At 42.4% G+C, this 19,958-nt stretch overlaps 1 protein-coding gene across 3 annotated transcripts in view; it reads left to right on the plus strand.

Moving 5' to 3' along the window:
- The window catches only part of Igf1r (insulin like growth factor 1 receptor), a 290,438-nt gene that overhangs the window by 174,942 nt on the left and 95,538 nt on the right, over positions 1 to 19,958 (plus strand). The gene's annotated exons all lie outside the window — the stretch shown is intronic.

The following is a 19,958-nucleotide window of genomic DNA, read 5'->3' on the forward strand; positions in this document are numbered from 1 at the left end:
TTGAAAAGGCCAAAAGTTTAATGATTCTTCTAAACGCCAATCTTTCCCTCCCTCTGTGAGAGAATGTGCTTCAACCGTACTTACATTTGCATTGTTTAAAATATCAGTAATTCTACAGCCAGACCTCTGAGGTAGCTAAGAAAACACAAGGAAAGCTGGAAGTCATTGCCAGGCACCTGGACACCCCCTCCACACGTCACGCACTAGGCCTTCCAGAGGATGTTACATATTTGTTTTTTACCTTGCTAACCCTGAAAGGGTTTGTGCAGTGCCTCAAACTTGACACGCTCTTCTTAAACCACGTATATAGTAGGTAGTACTGAGAGAAAAGAAGAAGAAATGTTATTAGTATTTATTCAGTGTGTTTTAAAAAATAACTAACAAAGTAGGTATTCAGACTTTCCCTATGAATTGTGCTTTGGAATTTGTTGTTTACCAGATATTTGTTGTTTACAGGATAAGGTCTGGCATGATAGTTTTGTGTGTGTGCAGTTTGGAAACTGAGTCAGTCTCTCCCACTGACCTTTTCTATTCACATGTTTTTTCTTTGTCATTGATGTCCATTGACACAAGCCTGTGCTGCTACAATTGATAGGCAAATTTCTGTTCTCCTTCTGCTCCTGGCTCTGAATGAATCATCGCTTGTTTCTGTCAGTTTTCTGAATGTCTCACCTAGTGTCATGGTGGGGAGATTGCAGTGATTAAGGCTCCAACTCTTGTTTGCCTGTAAGTGTTCCAAAGTAGCATTTTTTACTAAACTCTTGTAAGATCTTTCCTTTCTCATAGTAGATATAGTGAATATTAAATGTACCCTAGTTGACTAAAATTTTTGTACTATAAAGTTGAATTGGCAGCTTTACAGAATAAAAGGTTAGCAGTGTGAGCCTGATTAAGGCTCAACATTTCTAACAACATCCCAGGCTTCTTGTTTGTCATATGACTCCTGCTAACACTATTTTCCCTTTCTTTTTCAAAAAAGAAATGTTAATAATTTTTCTAGGGTATTCTGATATCAGCCAAAGGAATGACACTTTCTTTGACTCCTTAGACATTTCTCTCCACCATCTCACTGACATTGATATCAAAGTTAACTCTCCCAAATAGCTTATAAAAATTTTAGGTTACTCCAGTTGCATAAGCCAGGTATAAAAAGCAGGTATCTACATGTGCTGATGATGCATTCACACTGTTGTTTCTGGGAGGTTTTAACTTCTCCCTTCAATTCTTTTGTGCATCTGCTGACTACTTCTCTGATGAAGTTCTCAAAGATATATCAATGCTCTTCTGGACAGGGGCTAAGATACAGGCACAGTGTATGGTCTCACTAAATTTGGGGGGACAATGAGTTAGGAGAAGATTTCAGTGTAAACATAATTGATCTTTTGTGCATAACATTTCAACTCCAGTGGAAGGAATGTTCACTTTCCAGTAGCTTCATGAACAAGATGTGTGAAGGGGACTTGGTCCATTTCCTTAGTGATATTACAAGCCATTGTCCAGTCTCTGGTTCATATAAGCTAGGCTTCGCAGAGGCTCCTGTGTGGAAGACACAGGATGCAGAAGAGGGTAGTCCTGCTGGACTTTGGGACCTAATTCAGCAAGACCAGCACTGCTTCTCTCATGCTGCCTAAACAAATGTTTGAAAGCTTATGGATAGCCCCTCCTCCATGATTAATTTTAATAAATGAATCAGAGCTATCAAGGGACTATGCAGATACCTTCTTAGGGTACTTTTTTTTGACAAATGTGTGAATGCTCTTTCAGGCTTGGCATAAATGAAGAATAACTTTGACTCAGAAATGAATATAATCCCCTTAAAAGACAAAGACAGGACGGTCTGCTGTTTCCACAGAGGCATCCTAGTGTAGTTCCAGAAGCACTCAGAGATGGCACACCAATCTAAATCCTCACCAGCTTCTTGACCCTCTGGTGATAGACTAGGAGTATTGGACAGTGTATAATAGGAATACCTGCTTTCATTTGAATCTGGTTTCTGCTACATTTTTGCATCATGTCATCTTTGTCAACAAAATGGTTCTGATCATCATATCTGTGCCCAGGATAGATGTAGGTGTTAAATTAAGCAGGACCAACTACCTAAGGTATGATTGTCCAGTATGCAGAAAACACTCAATGGCAATGTGGCAGGTTGGAGGACTCTGAAAATCAGGTGCAGCTAAACTTGAAGTGCAAAGAGTTGACTCCTGTTATTTGAGGCTTTTCTGCTTCTGCTTCCAGAATTGTCTGGTCCTCCCAAATTTGCTAAACATCTTCATTGCAATTCAGGTTTTCCAGGAGACTGACTCTGAGATGAAGCTAGGATGTAAACGGTTTGCTCAAGTTAACTCTGGTGAGAGAAATAGAGGGTGGTAGTTCATAGGTGTGGGGAGTCGGCCGTCTCATCAGGATTCCACTTGAACAAAGGCTGGACCAGCCCTTGGGGAGTTCAGAGCAAAGGTGTTCATTTGAGGAGTCCTTTGTTGGACAGACAGAGCCATGCCCAGTTACTGGCCAGTGGCTGTCCTAAGAAGAGTGTGACCTTGGCCAAAAGCTGAAGTGGACTCTAGAAGAGTAAACAGCTGGAGGCTGTCAAATAGTGACACTCTGCAGCTTGAACTATAAGCCCTTTCTAAAAGGGACCTAAGCTGGGAAAGTCTGTCTGATGGTTCAAATTGGAACCCTAGTTTGAAAAATACATCTTGTAGATAATGATTCTTTATTTTGTTTTGTTTGTTTTTGGGACAGGCTCTTACTACATACTCCAGACTGGCCTTGAACTCACATTCTTCCTGCCTCAGCCTCCTGAGTGCTGGGGTTACAGGCATGTAGTACCATGCCCAGTTAGATTTTGATTATTCTTTTTTGGGGGGCAATACTGGGGTCTGAGCTTAGGGCCTTGTGCTTGCTAGGCAGTTGGTCTACCACTTGACTCACACCCCATCCCTTTTCTTTGCTTTAGTTATTTTTTTTAATAGGGTCTCACATTTATGCCTACACAGTCTGAACCATAATTCTCCTATTTTTGCTTCCCACATAGCTAGGGTGACAGATGTGCACCACAGCTTTTTATTGGTTGAAATGGGGTCTTGTGAACTCTCTGCCTGGGGTGGCCTTGAACTGCAGCCCTCTAGATTTCTACGTCAGAGTAGCTGGGATTATAGCCACTGTGGCCTGGCTATGATTTTCATTATTCTTAAAGGTGGCATATCTTTGAAATATACATTATGAAAGAGGAGACTTGGTTTTAACTTCTGAAAGTCCGAATCAGCCTTGTAGTGATCACAATGTATGTGAAAGATCATTCCATCACTCACAGTTTTCATGTTTACACTCAAGCGCCAATCTCTCTCTGTGGATTTTAGCTGGTTTAGATACATACATTGCTGATATACCTAGCCAAGATAACTACCATCTTCCTAAACCATCCCCTAAGGCATGCAACTAGCTTCCATTCTTGTTAGATCAATCCTTACCCACCACAGTCCCCAATTGATTTGTAGGGTTGGAAGCTTAGGGAACACTAACCTCTCTTAGCTAGAATCCTGCCTCAGCCAATCCACTACAAAACACCACTGACTTGCTTATTCTGTGAATGACACCTCAAAGTGTATTACCTTCATGGATCTCGATGTTTGTTTGTTAAAAGTATCACCTTTTAATTTTCTTTCCTTTAATCCCATTGTGTTCTCCTAAAGGCACAGAATCGACTATCTTCTGCTAGAAATAACATAAACAAATTTGTCAGAATAAGTATGCAAATAACTTATTAGAAGATATTGGAGAAGAAATTATTGTTTCCAGAGGAAACGCCTAAAATTTAATAAGATGTAATACTATAAAAAGATACAAAAGATGACTTGAATAATGGAAAGACATACCTTACCTTCTGGATGGGAATAATCAACGTTAACAAGATATCAGTTCTTCCTCAGATAGTTTATAAATTTAATGCAATTCAAATGTCAACGGTTTTTTTTCCTTAAGATTCCAAAATCAGTTTTTTTTAATTAGGATATATTCATTTCATGTGGGGGGATTCATAGTGACAGTTCTATTAGGCTTATATTGTACATTGGTTAGATCACCTCTCTCTCCCCCTCAATCCCGTCCCTGTTCCTAAAGTCACTTTTTAAAAGGCTCTGATAAAGCAATGAGATTTCCTATGATTGCCAGTTATTAAAATATTTCAAGATGCTGTTGGGTGCTGGTAGATTGGGATGATTGGGGTTCAAGGCAGACAGGGCAAAATGTGTGAGACCCTATCTCAACCAATAGCTAGGTGTGGTGATGTATACATGTCATCCCAAGTTATATGGGAGGCTGAGATTGGGAGGATCATAGTTCCAGGCCAACCTGGGCAAAAAAAAAATAAAAAACAAGATCCCAATGGAAAAAAGCTGGGCATGGTTGGCAGATGCCTGGTGGGAAGTATGAAATGAGGAGGGTAATATTCCAGGGCAGCCTTAGTAAAAAAAAAAAAGGAGACCTTATGTCTAAAATAACAAGAACAAAAAGTACTGGAGTTGTGACTCCAGTGGTAGAGTGTGTGCTCAGCAACTGTAGAGAGCTGAGTTCAAAACCCCAGTACCCCCAATACAAAAAAAAAATTTCCATAGAGCCTAAGTAAACTATCAAGGTTTCAGCGTGGAAGTGACAGCACAATAGAACACACAAGAAAATCCAAATACCAATACAGGTACCAAATGAAGAATTTAGTACTCGATAAAGATAGCATTTCATATCAGCGTGGTAAAGATGAACTCTCCCTTTACTGGCACTGGGGTATGGGTAACCTTTGCCCTTGAAAAGAAACAAAGTTGGTTACATTTTACCATACTCCAGATTAAACTCTGAATGGACTCAAGGTAAAAGTGTAAACAAAACTATAAAAGAACACACCAGTAATCTCTTTTGTATAACCTTGGAGAATTCGCCTCCCATGTTTGAAAAAAAAAATCTAAAATGTTTGATAAACACACTCTTTTGGCAAACCAGTGGTAATTGTCCCCACAATGGCTGGGAGGACTGCAAAATGGTACATCTGTGGAAAGGAATCTGGCATACTCTGTGAAGTTGCCAATACGTACACACTTTGGCTCGGCAATTTTTGGAGGGCATTTACCCCCAGAGATAGACTAGCACACGTGTAGAATGACAATTGTGCAAGATCATTCATCATAGTGTTGTTTGAAGTGACAAAAGATGAGAAATAACTCATAGTTCCATCAGTGTGGGAATATATAAACTTAAACTTGTTTTCTCACTAGAATTACCAGGGAATTTTAATTTTTAATTTTAGAGATCAAGTCACATTGAAGACCAGTTTAATCAGTCTCTGGAAAATGGGACACAGATTCCCTCCCCTCCTCTCCTTTCCCCTCTCCTCCCCTTCCTTGTCAGTACCAGTGTTTGAACTAAGGGCTTTACACATGTGAAGCAAGATAGGGTCTCACTTTTTGCCCAGGCTGGTCTGGACCTAATCCTCTTATTTTACCTCCCTCTGCCCACTGAGATAACAGGCATATACCACTACACCCAGCTTTTTTTTTCTGATGAGATGGGATCTTGCAAACTTTGTTGTCCCAATTGTCCTCAAACCATGATCCTCCTGATCTCATCCTCCCAGATAGCTAGGATTATAGGTGTGAGCCACCAGCCAGGCTGAGATTTAATTTTTTAAAGCTCCTCTGAGGTTCTAATACATAGGCAAGGTGGAGAACCACTCAGTTAGGGTTTATCTATACGTGGACTATTATTCAGCTGTTAAAACAGAACAAAGACTTTTTTTTTTCACCTGTGAATATAGATAGGGTATATTAAGTTAAAAAAAAAACGTGCTGAAAGCCGAATGGACAGAGAATATTCTGTGCTATATATTGTCTGTTTATATATGTATTTTTTAAATATTGTTTTGGTTTTGAACCATGTAACATTATTACCTGTATCCCCCAAAAAGCCATTAACAAGTAAGTATCTAGTTTCTCTCATGGAAAGTCCTACTTTTGTCAGTAACTACTTATCCTTTCCCACCATTAAGGTTTGTCCATTGGGAGTGTAGAAGGCATGGCAACACACGGCATGCTGCACTGGGGTGCAAGCAGGTACTTCAGATTTCTCAGAACACCTAGACCTGCCAGTGGGGGAGAAGACAGATGGACTATAAGCAGGTACATCAGAAAGGATGATGTTGTGACTAAGTATTAAACAGGTGTGCGTGGTAGTGGTAAGCAAATGGGTATGCGGGTAGGGATGTCATTTGAGCTGAGAGGTAAAGGGTGAGAAAGAACCAGCCTCACGCATAGACATAGAGGAGGCCTTCAGACTGGAGAGAAGGAAGGACCCTGTGGCAGCCCAGCTGGAAACGGCTGCCTCTGCCCTCTGGAGATCTGAATGCATTGGTTCTGCAGGCGCTTGGGTGGTACCACATTATAAATTTGTCTTTCAGCTCTTAGCTTTTTCATCAAACCATGCTAGCTGTGTTTCTGTAGCTGTGTTCTGGCAAGGGAAGATTAGCTGCAAGGAGACCTCTTTCAGGTGTTCTGGGTGCACAGCATAGTAAAGTGAAACTGGTCGAAGGTGTGCCTAGAGAAGTGATTTTTAGGCAGAGAAGAAACTTGTCAAATAGAGAAGGCACAAAAAGGCAGAGGAACCAGCATACTTCAGAATAAGTGCATGTGTGTAGGGAGCCACTGAGGGATGGGCAGTGGCAGAGGCACTTGGAGCAGAGAGGGGACGGTGGATAATAGCGTGGATAGCAAGGAACCACGTAGGAGGACCTGACTTGTGGGGAGAGGGGTTGGACAAGATGAGAACTGAGTGCTATAAATGTTTCACACGTCCGGAGTGAATGCTTATTGTAAAGCTGCTGTCTTCAGTGGAAGCAGAAATCAGAATGTAATACCACTGGCGCCCTCAGAAAGTCTAGTTGAGGTAGACCTGCAAGCAGAGTCTGAACACAGTGTTAAAAGCCCTGTCAGTGACACAGTGCTGCAGAAAAGGATTTCACAGCCTTCTGCAGGAAGCAGGTTGGCTAGGGTAGGGAAAGCCATGGAGAACAGTGGCCTCTCCTGGGCAGGCCTGGGTAAGGTCTTAGAAAGCAGAGGAAAACAATTTGAGCAAATGGGTGTGTGTGGCCTAAGCAGGGACCAGAGACAAGAACATAGTGGCTGAAGGGAGGGTGCTTGCAGAAAAGGGGGCTGGGGCCAGGTTGGTAGGGCCAGCTCCATTCCGCAGGCTGTGGAGTCTTTTTCCAACATTGGTGAGTTCCTCTAGGAGAATTTGGGACAGGCTCAACCAGAGACCTCAGAAGCTGGGGGCAGAGGACCCTTAGGTGGCCAGTTTGCACTAAATTACTTTTCTGCCTACCCTTTATGTTTTAAGCTTGGCAAGTGACAACGTGGCTTATGATCAGAGTGTAGAATCAAGGAGCAAATAAATGAAGTAAAGAACCCTGTTGGGTTCCGCCTTCCCAGTTCCCTTCTCCTGCCTTTTTCCTGTTCTCCATCAGCATGGGGAGGGGCTCTTCAGATTCTCATGAAGAGCTCTCCAGAATCTTTCTCAGGATGGTGGTGTGTGGAGATCTTTAGGGGGTAGAGGATAGTGACATATGTAGCACCTAACTTTAGGCAGCAGCACCTCCATCCTGGGAGCTGTGAGGTTTCCTCAGGTTGGGGTTCTTCTGTAGAAGGGAGCCCACAATGAGAAATGGGTGGTGGTGATTCAAGTCAGCCAGCCAGAGAATCACTATGGAATCTGGTACCCTGGGTGAGGTACACCTTCTATGGAGAAGGCAAGTTAGCCGCTTATTTTGTGTCAAGTGACCTCAATACCATCATCATCAGTTTCTTTTTATATAAGCTCCGGCTCTCAGGCACCTCCCAGTAGGATCACAGCTCCAGAAACTTGCGATGAAAAGGTCTCACGCTGCATCTGATGCATCTGTGTGCCATTAATGGCGTATTGTGTGAGTAGGGCAACAATTTTTAGTAAGGGATCGAAAACAAGTTGGAGAAGATAGAACTAAAAACTGATTTAAGAGGAGCAGCAGGGAAAGAGAACGGACTAAAATCACCTATCATTCCCTTTGGAGAGTTTTTAAATCCTAAGATGAAGAAAAGTCGAAGGATGGAAACAAAACCTTTTCGGCTTTCCACCGAATAAAAAGGATGGGAAGCTGCAAGTCAGCAGTTCTGGTGCAGGAGCTCCAGAGGATGCCCACTCTCATGCTCACGTTTTTGGGATGCCCCTTTCCTGCTCTCCCAGCCGCAGAGGTGGCCGAGGCTCCTTTTGTCTGCTATGCTCCCCACCCCACCCTGCGCCAGCAAGAGGGAGCTGGCATGGTGTGCCCTCCCCGCTGCCCCTGGCCCAAGGTTGTTTACTACTTTCTACTCTGAATCACACGCCAATCACCAAGGCCCGCCCTCACTGCCAACCAATCAGCTCGTTGGGAAATTCCACCTTTCCGTGGGGCCCAGGCAGTGATTGGCTGAAGTGCTTGTCAGTAAGCGGGCATCCCGCAAGGATGCAGCAGGAGTATTGGGGACGCGATCACCAGAGCGGAGGAGGAGTAACCTTCTCTATAAACAAGATGCACCCCCCTTCCAAGAAAGTTGGGGGTGGGGGGAGCCGAAACACAACCCGGCCCTGGGGCCCCACCGGAGTGGGGCGGGCTGCGCGCAGAGTCGGGGAATCCCTCCCTCCGCCTCCCGCCCGCTGCTGCAGTTGTAAACACGTTTCCTTCCATGTCTGTTTTCCCTTCTCTCACTGTGGCCATTACAGGCTGCTGTTTACAGAAATCCTGCAGGGCAGTGGCGTCCTCCAACCCTCTGGTCTCCATACCCCCTTTTCAGGTTTGCTGCTTTTCCTCCTCCTGGTAAAGAGTAAAGGAGGCTGAGTTAGCAGCCTTGCTTTCCTTTATTGCTATCCATGCGGGACGAGTCAGGCTTTATCAACACGCACCATTTTCTGCGGATATCGTCCTTCCCCTCTGCATTGCGTGGAAGGGCTGCATTGATTTCGATTAGGAGCACTGCAGCCGAACCAGGCGCAGTTCTGGAAGGACTGGGTGGGTTTTTGTTGTTGTTGCTGGTGTGGGTCACATTGCATGCTATTTTAATTCTGCATTTTCTTGTAAGATTGGTCTTGAATCCTTTCCCCACTTAGAGGTTTGAGATGCGCTTGGCTGCCCCACCCCACCCCCCCTTGAAAGGCAGTATTGTGTTGAACTAAATGTTTTTCTACCTTCTTCTGTGATCTGAATCAGGTTTCCCGTTTCCAGCAGCACAAAGTGGTTGTATTCTGTGTGATAGGGCGTAGTGGACATGAATTATTTGCGACGGAGCTGCCTGGAAGATGTGGAGCGGAGTTTGCGTAGCCCGGAGCAGGTCCAATGCTTGAGGTTTCTCTGTTATACAGGCTCCAAGCAGGAAGCACAGGCAAGATGGCAAAATAAAGCATGTGGCATCCAGTTAAAAAAAAAAAAAAGCCCTCTTTTAGAAGCTGCCATTCCAGATGACATCCAGTCTAATTTAGTTTAGTTTTTTTTTTTTTTAAAGAATGGGAAAATGATCTATGAAGATCACTTGCTCGGGATATTTTACAAGCAGCTTTGTCAACATAAAAAGAATGGTTTTTGAGGTTCTGGTTTGCTGGGTGTGGGATAGGCTTCCTCCCTCCTGTGAGTCTGAATCAGATTTGGGTTTGTAGGAATTACCATAGAGCTGTAAGTGATAAGGAAGGAATGAAGCCCCTTGCCTCTCTTATAGCCTTCTGCAGCTTCTGAACATTTTTAGCCATGGGACGCTTGGGGAGCAAGGGAAATGCAGGAGGGAAAAGATACGTTACAGGTGTAATGACTTAAGATGTGCTGGCCAAGATTTCTAAGAGCAACTTCCACATCCTACTGACACCCCAGGAAACCTGATTTCAAGTTATGTACATCATCAGATTCAGATCCCACTCGCTCCTTTTCTTTTCCAGTTATCCTTTTGTGTACTGTACCCCACAGTGAATCTCTTTCCCAAATGATGAAGCTAATGCATAACATGTTGCTATGTGTAGAGTATATCCAACTTCTGCTTCATGATTTGAGAGGTATCATCTGGTGACAGCAGGTTACAGAGAGGGCCAGAGCTGGGCAGAGTTCTGCCTCAGGGCGGTGAAATTCCTGGTATCATTAGAGCACCTCATGGAGTTACAAACTGGGTAAGTGATTGAAGGCAGAAAGGCGCCGTAATGAGATGTGTCATAATGATGTGTGCTTCAGCTCCTGTCCCTTATTAGCTGTGTCATCTGGGCCAACTGATTTCACCTCTGTTAGCCCTGCCTGAGATGCTTTCTGTGGGTTTGGGAGGGCTCAATGACTTACGATGAAGAGTGTGACCTGCTGGGCTCACAGAGGTGCCCAAGGCCAGGGACTCTCCCTCCTCTGTCTGGTAAATCATCTCCCCTTTCGTTCTTCTGTGGCCTTTCACATGAACCTCCTACTTATTCAGAGCAGTGTGCTGGATTCATTTTTGCTAGGTTTCTGTGTCACCTGCTCTTTTCTGGCCAGGTCAGCCTGTTCATTTTTCCATGCCAGCAGCCTCTGCGTGCCAGGAAGTCACGTCTGAATAACCGAAGTATATTTCCCTGCTGGAGAATGCCAGGGCAAGCAGGTCTGGGAGCCAGGTGGATTTCTCCTGTTCAAATAAGTGGGGAAATCTGAAGAGTCCTGGCTGCTCTGCTCTGCAGTGACTTAAGACAAGTCTTGACTCACAACCAAAATCTCAACAGTGTTCAGGTCCCCCTCTTCCAAACAAGGCAGAGGAAGTGCCCTGGCCTGGCTTTGAGTTTTTCTTGACCTGACTTTAGTCTGCCATTGCCTTCCTACCCCCACCCCACCACAACACAAGTTACATGCAGACAGTGAGCTAGCTGCCTGCCACTACACTGCCCAATGTTCCTGGGATGAGGTTGGACCAGCTGAGAACCTTACCCTTCCTTTTCAGTTTAGAACAGCATCTAGTATGGCAGACTGGCCCATCTTCTTCAACCAACTTCAGGCAGCCCCTCTACAGTCCACTGTACTAGCCCCTTGTACCTTCCTGTGCACTGCACCCCTTTTTAAAAATCAATCTTGCCTTCACTGCTTGTGGGACTCTTAGTACTGTTTTGAGATGTGTCTTTCTGTGGTTCTGTGGTTGACTTCCTCTCATGGAAAAGTCTATGTGTCCTCAGATCAGATTGAAAGCAGTCTTATTTAATGGTACTATGGGCTGGGCAGACAGGTGACCTGCTGTGACTGTCTCCACTCCCTCACTCATAGTGTGCAGTACTGGTGCCTGGAACAACAGATTGATCCTGGAGTCCTTCTTTCTTCATCTGGAGCATGGGTTAATACCTCTTTCTTGGGGAGTTGTAAGGATTAACTGTGCCGGGCTTCAAGTTTATACCTAGCAAGTCACTCAGGAAGGGAGAGTTATTGTAAGTGTTGTTTTCTTATCATCCATAGATGGAGATGTTACCAGATGTTTAAGACTGCAAGAGAATAACTGAGAATTATGTAAAATTACTTACCAGGTACTTGATTAATGTTTGTTTATCTTCCCCATAAGGACAAATGCCCTGTGTAATATCTCTATCTCTGTACTGCCCACTCACCAAGCCCTTTATGAATATTGATTCAACAAAAAAAATTTATCTCTTCATATGTGTAAATTTAGGGCCTGTTGCTTCATTAATAGTGATTTTTGTGAAAAGAAATGCTCATAGTTCAGACTACTAGAGACCCTGATTGAGGGAATTAGGCCAAACAGGAAAGTCTTGCGCCCCCTGAAGGTAGAGTTGTCTGACAAATAACCTGGGCCTTGCTAAATAACTACTAGGTATATTTTTAAATAGTGGGGTTATTGGGTTGAAGTTCTGACTAGTGTGGAAACCTGTCCTCTCCTCTCAGGTCTGTAGAGCTGGTTATTTCGCAGATGCACCAGGACTGGAAAGGCTGTGACATGTGGCCAAAGCTTGAAGCTGCTCTATAGTGGGCAGTCTCAGTGATTCCTGCTGCCAGTGCTTAGAAGGATGAGACCTGTGCTGCCTGCTTCTCCAACCCTAGAGGGGGCATTCCAAGCTGTGTAGCCTAAGCCAATAGGTGAGATGCCTAGAGGGCAGATGCTCTGTTAAGCTCTATGAGTACAAAGGTGAAGAACCATGCCTGTCCTTGAAGGAGAACCATTGTAGCCTTCCTGACTCAAGCAGGCATTGTACAACCAGGCGATATTCCTGATGTGGCCCATAGCCTTCACTAGAGAAACTTTCCCAAACCATACATCTATAAGCTCTATGGCTTTGGCAAGTCACTTAATGTCCCTTAAACTTTTTTTCCTTCCTTCTTGGAGCAGAGAGACTATCTGGGTAAGGGGCAGATGAAATAGCCTATGGGACTGTCTTCTAACTGTGCAGTGGTTAACTCTTACAGTTTCATAGATGCTATGCTTTTGGGATGGAGCATTGCTGAGTATGGAAGACCTGAACGATAGCATGCATGTTTGTATGAACTGGCCTGCTAAGTCATTTTGAGTTTGTATTTGAAAGTAATGGGTGGGTTGTTACCCATATATAAAGAATTAGATCCAGGCTCTAAAAGGTTGTTTGCTGTTCTTTAGCAAAATACCATTCTTCTGAAGTTTCATACAATCATTCCACAAAAATCTAAGCATCTGTTTCGTCCCAGGCATTTTGCTTATAATGGGTATGCAGCAGCAGACAGAACACTTGCTTTCTTCTTCTTCCTTCTTCCTTCCTCTTGGCGGTACTGGGATTTGAACTAGGGCTCACACTTGCTCTACCACTTGAGCCATTCCGCCAGCCCAGCACTTGCTTTCTGTTCTCATAGAACTGATTATTGGACAGAGAATATTGCAGGAATAGACAAGTGTGAGGATGGGCATAGAGAGGTGAAGCATTCGTATAAACTGCTATTTGTTGTAATATTTACATGTTAATCTGGGAAGGTCTTTCCATGTAAAAGTAGTGATTTAGTCTCTTGTCTATAAATAACTCCTTTCTTTGTAGACAGTGAGTTAGGGCAAGAAGTTATATCATCAGGGAAGAGTGGTGTTTTACAATAGAAAGTACAAATGAAGAGGATGCTAAGGAAAGAGTATATTTTATATATGGAATACACATCTCAGTTTGTACATGAAGTTGCTTAGGGAAAGTAGTTGTAAACGTGAGTGCTTTAAAGGAGCTACCAAAATCCAGGATAAACCAATTAGTGAACATCTTTAAATATAAACACTCAAAGCCTACAGCTCTGTTGTTCCAGCTAGACCTGCAATGCTGCATTAGAACTTTGTGTGATGAAACATTCTGTATCTGCTGTGTTCGGTATGGTAGCCATTAGTTCACAAGTTGCTATGGAGTTCTTGTGAGTGTAGCTAGTGCTACTGAGGAACTGAATTTCAGGTTTTATTTAATTTTAACTAATTTCAATGTTAATTGCAACATGTGATTGTAGCTACTAGGCAGCACAGGTCCGGACATAAGGTTAACAAAGTACTTTCCTCCTATGTGTTTCTTTGGTTAAGCGTAACAATGACATTTTTCCTGTTGTATTTAGGGCTGTCAGAAAGGGTGTGCACTTTTTTAAAAAATGGAACACAACCACTTAGACCAGTTGCCTAATTTGCACACATTTTTGGGAGCTGTTGATGTTGCCTATTGGTAAATACTAAGTACTTATAATGACCTAAAAACTGCAAGACAAACAAGTTTCTGTAACTGAGTACCAAGGGGTTAAAGAACTGAGGGAAATGGTGGCGACTCTGATTCATAGATATTCAAAAGCTTTTGTGACTGTGAAAATAAGCTAGACTTTAAACATTTTGAAATAAAATTGAAGTTCATTTGAGTTGAAATTTTTAGTTGAGTATATCTTTATTTCTTCTGTTGGTTTATTTGTGCCCCCCCACCCCAAAGCTTTGTTGTTTCATGTGATTTGGAGAATAAAGCCTGGCTGATCAGTTTCAATTTTATTTAAATTCATTTTGCCTTCATTCCTTCTAATCTAGCACAGTCCTGTGATGTATCGGATCAGAGTGCTCCCAGGAAATGTTGAAATATAAAAACATTTTCATGAAAACATTTCCACTTATATTTAATTTTTCTTCTCAATAGAAAAATATTTCCAACTTAATCCTCCCTCTCTCCTCTTGAAATGAATTGCATGCTTTAGAAACAGCATCAATCCACCCAAGTACACGAGGGCAGTCTCAGCCATTTGATGGAGATATAAAGGCTCAGAGAACACAGGACTTCAGAGGCACAGACTCTGCCTTTCAGGATGCTAATAAACATGGGTGAGGCCCTTGCACAACAAACCAGTACAGCACTTAGCTCAGGGCCTGCCACCAAGAAGTCACTCGCTCCATCTTAAACCGTCATCCTCACTCTTATCATCATTGCCTGAGTTTTATTTTTGCACAACTTGTGAGTATCTGCCAAGGCTAGCTGATGTTGAAACTTCCTCTTTGCAAGCTTCATCTGACATCTGGGACCAGCTATGTGGGAAGGTGTTGGAACACGCCATGGAGTGTGGCTTACAGTTTTCTTAAAGGAAGAAGGCAAAGTGAGCCCCTCAGTGGTAGAACCCTGTCTTCACGTGACCCTTTGGTTTTTGTTGTTGTTGCTTAGGATGTCATCAGCTCATCAGGAAACCAACCCTCAAGGGAATGTAAGCCTCTTTTCTAAGGAAACAGGAGAAAACCATGAAGAGAAAAAGGTCCACCACACAAACACATAGAGTTTGAGCTCCACCATGCTTTCTTTCCAGTTACAGAACCCATGTACATTAGAGTCTGCACGGTATCCCGCATAACAATGAGCAATGTATTGAGAACACATTTTATTTAGTTTTTTGCAACGGCCAGCACAGTAGATTGTAACCAACATTGTTTTACTGGTAAGCAAACAAAAAGGACTGAAAAAATAAATTGTCCACACACACCTGGTGAGACAGAATTTGAACTAAGATAGACCTGGGTGTTTTGTTGTTGTTTTTTAAATATATACTTTTCATTTGCTGTCTTGCCTCTATAATCTTTGTAGCAGGACATTTGGGAAAATTGTGTATTGCTTGTTTTCCCTTAAGAAAGAGCCTGGTAAAATGAAAATTTCCAATTTGTAAGCTTTTCCCTAAAGAAGGGAAAGAAACTCTTGGGTTTCTAAAACAAGAAGAAAAATGAACACTATTGTATCTGGGTTTTCTGGCTCAATTATGATTTTTGTGATCTTGTAAGTTTTTCATTGTGGAGAGAAATAGGATTTTCTCTTCTAAAAACTGAGTTACTTTTTTAAAACATAAGGTCACATTCTTAAATGAATGGTGTAATGTACAGACTGATTCAGTGAAAGGATGTCATAGAATGAATTTCCTTAACAAGGAGAAGAAGCTGGCAGATTTAGGTACTGTTGTTGTATTTACCTTTTGCATTACATTTTTGTGCAGTCAAAGTTGCATGCATGCCTTTGTTCTTGGTCATATGACAACATGGGAACAGGTTCTTGAAGTATTGACTAATCCTCGACCCCAAACTGTATGATTAAGGACTTTTGAATTATTATGGTGCTGCTAAGCACTTAGGCCAATTTCAGTTGCTCATACCCAAAAATTGACTACTTTCAGATTCCTTGCTTAGCACTGAGTATAAAAGTCCAAACACTGTGCAAACTGTGCTACTAGAAATTGGGGTTTCGAGTATGTCTGTCAGATTCTTAGGAGATCATGAACTCTGTGAGAGCAGGAACCTGGCTTCTCATAGTGAGCTCTCCAACCGTGCTTGTATTTGTCAAATGGAAGAATGGCCAGACCATGAAATGGTCAGAAAGCTGAGGCTACCGTATACAGTTTTTGTACACTGCCCTGTTTGAAACTTTTCCAACATATTTTTGTACTACTTTGCTTCTACTCTAGTGAATATCATTTAATCATTTCTGGTCAACTGAGGAACATCATGGTGTAAGCTTGTATTATGCATAATCCACTGATACCCTCCAGGCTGAGTAGGAGGCAGTTTGCCCTTTGCTGAAGGTTTTTTGTGTACGTGTGTGCATACCGTGTTCTTACTAGCTAGGTTTATCGTTTTTATGCCCCACCTTTCAGCTTGATAGACTTAACTGCAGTAAGAGAGGGCTGCTTCCTCTTTCCTGGGTGTGCTTTGAAAAGGGATTTCCCGTATGTTCTCCCTCATATGTGGACATTAGATCAAGGGCAAACACAACAAGGGGATTGGACTATGAGCACATGATAAAAGCGAGAGCACACAAGGGAGGGGTGAGGATAGGTAAGACACCTAAAAAACTAGCTAGCATTTGTTGCCCTTAACGCAGAGAAACTAAAGCAGATACCTTAAAGCAACTGAGGCCAATAGGAAAAGGGGAACAGGTACTAGAGAAAAGGTGAGATCAAAAAGAATTAACCTAGAAGGTAACACCCACACACAGGAAATCAATGTGAATCAATGCCCTGTATAGCTATCCTTATCTCAACCAGCAAAAACCATTGTTCCTTCCTATTATTGCTTATACTCTCTCCACAACAAAATTAGAAATAAGGGCAAAGTAGTTTCTGCTGGGTATTGGGGGGGGGAGCGGGAGGGGGTGGAGTGGGTGGTAAGGGAGGGGGTGGGGGCAGGGGGGAGAAATGAACCAAGCCTTGTATGCACATATGAATAATAAAAGAAAAATGAAAAAAAAAAAAGAAAAGGGATTTCCAAGCTTGTTAAAACCACACATAAGAGTGAACAGGCAACAAGTGAAACCTTGCTTCCTTCTGGTACTTGTCTAGTCTCTGGAAATTTTTTTTTAATCCATTCAATAAGCCTGGGATTAAGCCTTCCTGCTCTACACAGAGCACTGTTGTTTGTTTGTTTTTTTTTTTTTACTGGTACTGGGGTTTGAACTCAGGGTCTATACCTTGAGCCCCTCAACCAGCCCTTTTTTGTTTGTGAAGAGTTTTTTCAAGATAGGGTATCCCAAACAGTTTTCCCAGACTGGCTTCAAACTGTAATTTTCCTGATCTCTGCCTCCTGAGTAGCTAGGATTACAGGCGTGAGCCACCAACACCTAGCTGGAAATGTATTTTTGCTGAATAGTTGAGTTCTGGAAAGGTAAAGTATTGGTCTGTGAGATGTGTTTTCCTTCTCATGTTTTTTTTGTTGTTGTTGTTGTTTTACTAACTTCCCACCTGTTTCACTGTCTGTCTGCATCTTTCTCTTTCACAGTGTGATAGTTGCTGGTATAATTAAAATGAAGATAACACATTTGCCTACATTGAAGGCAGAGGTACACACCCACACACACACACACCCACACACACAGACACACCCACACACACACACACACACAGACACACACACACACACAGACACACACACAGACACACACACACACACACACACACACACACACACACACACACACACACACACACACACACACCTCTACACCTGCAAGTCCATACAGTTTCCACTATTCTATCCTGGACAAGTCCTCAGGTTTAGTTGAGAAGGGCCCCCTTATACCTTTATATCAGATAAATATCATAGCCTGAAGGGCTTTCTTAAGTAGTTGCTGTGGGTCCTTGCCTTCCCTCCTGCCGTTAGCACCATCTTCCTGGTCTTTTTCCTTGATCTGGGTTAGCCCTGGTATGGAACCCTATATCAGACTCTCAACGTGCAGTCTTTGGTCTCTTAGTGTTCAACACTCCCCTACACTTTCCAAAGTTGAGTTCTTCTTGCTATCTCTCCCAATTCCCAGGTTAAGCACTCCCTCTAGAGGACATAACCTCCCATCCTCCACTCCACGAGTTATCGCTCGGTTGTTGGTTGGATACTTTGCAAGCTAACCTTTAAATAATTTGGGAGGCAGCATAGTATAATAGAGCTTGGATCCCAGGGTCAGACCAATCCTAGTTCCTACCCCACCTTCCCCACCCCCAGGCTTTCCAACCTTCACAAACCAGGCAAGCCTTTACACCTTAGCCTCCTGTCTCTAAAAAGGAGCTTATAGCTGGGAATGATGGAGCATGCCTGTAGTCCCAACTATGTGGGAGTCTGACACAGGAGGATTGCTTGAATCCAGGAGACCAGCCTGGGAGACATAGTGAGACCCCCATCCCTGAGGGGAGGGGAGAGCTCCTGCCATGCTGATTTAATCAGCAAGGGCTAGGACAGCACTGGAGCTTGGTAAACTTACTCCCTTCATTTCAGTCACATTGCCAAGGTGGGGCACATATACCCCAAAGGGTTTGTTACATTCCTTGTTAGCAGAGTTCTTCCTTTCTGTTGCATATTCCATAATTCTAGGAACACCTAGGTAAAAATGGTAGCCTTTGCATATTCATTTGTGTCCTCAATTTTTCATTATTCGCCAGTGAGCATCATTTCATTTGAGGCCAGCCACCACTGGGTGGAAAAAGTAGATCACACTTTTCAGAAGAGATTATAGTGAAACCCTAGCTAACTCTTTTTATTGCTTTCACTATCACATAGTGGTGGATCAGAAAACTGTAAGACTTGTAATGCTGCTAATGCAGTAAAGGTTCTTGCTGTTGAAAGAATTGGGTCTATTTTACGTATAACATACAGAGCACAGAAGCATGTATGATTTGTAGCAGAGGGCAGAACAACAGAGTATATGTCCAGATTAGAAAAATCCAATTCTCACTACATTTAAAGCATGACAAAGTGTTGGTATAAGGATCCAGAAGAGTCACATGAAGTTTTCTGTTGTAAATCATTGTTTCTCTTTGCCTCCCTCAACCAACTTACTTCCCATTTCTCCTCCACTGGATGACAAATACAAGACAAATTAAATATTAGGCAATATGTCACAACAGTGTTGAATGTTCAGTTCTTTACCAGTCTAACCTCTAGCAAAGTATGTCCTTGGGATCTGCTGTGAAAAGTAAAGGTTTCTTTTATCTATTAAGTCAAAGATTTGCCTTATTTATGACATTTGCTTGTACAAATATATCATTCAGTTTGAGATTTTTGTTTAGCGTACCAATGATCGATTGGTTAATAGGTATCTTTATAACTCAAGATTTTTTTTTTTCCCCAGTGTAGTTGGTGATCTCACTATTGGTTGTTTTCTTTTCCTTTATGAACTTCTAAAAAGTTTTTAAATATTTTTTAACTTTTTAATTTGAAATATTTCAATTTCAGACTTGCAAAAAAAAAAAAAGGTTACAAAAAGTACTAAGAGTTTCAAGCATCCTTCATCCAGCTTCCCCAAATGTTAACATGATATATAACCATGGTAACAGTTATCAAAACCATGAGGTTCACACTGACACAGTGAATTGGAGTCACATTTCACCATTTCCCTTTCTGATGCCTTTTTGTGGTCCCAGATCCAGAAGAGGGTCCCAACTGGCAATGATTGTCATATTTTTTCCAATTCCCTTGATTCTGGAATATTTTTCAGAGTCCTCCTTAGTCACTCTTTTCAAGAGCACAGGCCAGTTATTTTGTAGAATGTCTTTGAGTTTGTGAACATCTCCTCATGATGGAATTTGGCTTGTCTGTGTTTAGTACAGAGATCACAGGAGTGCTATGATGTGCTCAGTTGTGATGTGACACGTTTCATTTTTGGTAATGTTAACTTTGATCACTTGGCTAAGGTGGTCTCTGCTGGTTCTTCAATTACCATTGTTTTTGTTTTCCCCTTTGTAATTAGGAAGCACCTAATTGTTCAAAGCTTTCTGTCATTACTGTGGTATTTGCCAAGTGTTGATTTTTCTGTTCGTTTTTTACACTTAGCAATTGGAATTCTAAGGACTTCATGTATTCTTTTTAATGAGGGGCATAAAACTTTTAAAATAGCAGTGGCAGGTCCACTTTTTATCTGAGAGGATAATTACAAGTGACACGAAGCAGAAAAATATGCAGAAGCCAAAAAAAAAATCTCAAATATGAATG

Source organism: Castor canadensis, chromosome 19 (genome assembly GCF_047511655.1).
Source record: "Castor canadensis chromosome 19, mCasCan1.hap1v2, whole genome shotgun sequence".
Classification (NCBI taxonomy): domain Eukaryota; kingdom Metazoa; phylum Chordata; class Mammalia; order Rodentia; family Castoridae; genus Castor; species Castor canadensis.